Genomic DNA, 1,197 nt, shown 5'->3' with positions numbered 1-1,197 from the left:
GCGCCCCCCCAGGCCCCGGCAAAAGCCTACAGCACCCGGTATTCCCAGGCGGTCTCCCATCCAAGTACTAACCGGGCCCGACCCTGCTTAAGCTTCCGAGATCAGACGAGATCGGGCGTTCTCAGGGTGGTATGGCCGTAGGCACCCCCTCTCCCGCCAACGGCCCTCTCGCGCAGCCCCCGTCCCGCTGGCCCCCAACGACCCACGGCCTGACGCGCCTCCACGCAACAACCCACGCCCGACCTGACCCTCCCCACCGACCCGCACCGACGCCCGCGCCTACCCTCCGCAAACGACGGACCCCCTGCCCCAGCAACAGCCCTCTCGCCTAACCCCCACCACGCTCCTACGCCGCGCCACGGCCCCACCGCAACAAGTGGCCGCGCCACGCCCAACCCTCACGCCCCTCCGGCCACCACCCCCCCACCCCCCCCCCCGCAACAACGGCACCTACCCCCACCCCCCGACACACAGGCACCGACACCTGCCCCTCCGCAACACCCCAGCGACAAAACGGGGGCCGCCCCTGCGCCCCCCCAGGCCCCGGCAAAAGCCTACAGCACCCGGTATTCCCAGGCGGTCTCCCATCCAAGTACTAACCGGGCCCGACCCTGCTTAGCTTCCGAGATCAGACGAGATCGGGCGTTCTCAGGGTGGTATGGCCGTAGGCACCCCCTCTCCCGCCAACGGCCCTCTCGCGCAGCCCCCGTCCCGCTGGCCCCCAACGACCCACGGCCTGACGCGCCTCCACGCAACAACCCACGCCCGACCTGACCCTCCCCACCGACCCGCACCGACGCCCGCGCCTACCCTCCGCAAACGACGGACCCCCTGCCCCAGCAACAGCCCTCTCGCCTAACCCCCACCACGCTCCTACGCCGCGCCACGGCCCCACCGCAACAAGTGGCCGCGCCACGCCCAACCCTCACGCCCCTCCGGCCACCACCCCCCCCGCCCCCCGCAACAACGGCACCTACCCCCACCCCCCGACACACAGGCACCGACACCTGCCCCTCCGCAACACCCCAGCGACAAAACGGGGGCCGCCCCTGCGCCCCCCCAGGCCCCGGCAAAAGCCTACAGCACCCGGTATTCCCAGGCGGTCTCCCATCCAAGTACTAACCGGGCCCGACCCTGCTTAAGCTTCCGAGATCAGACGAGATCGGGCGTTCTCAGGGTGGTATGGCCGTAGGCACC

Source organism: Platalea leucorodia (genome assembly GCF_965183815.1).
Source record: "Platalea leucorodia genome assembly, chromosome: 8".
In the NCBI taxonomy this organism is placed as follows: domain Eukaryota; kingdom Metazoa; phylum Chordata; class Aves; order Pelecaniformes; family Threskiornithidae; genus Platalea; species Platalea leucorodia.
This window is presented reverse-complemented; position numbering follows the sequence as displayed.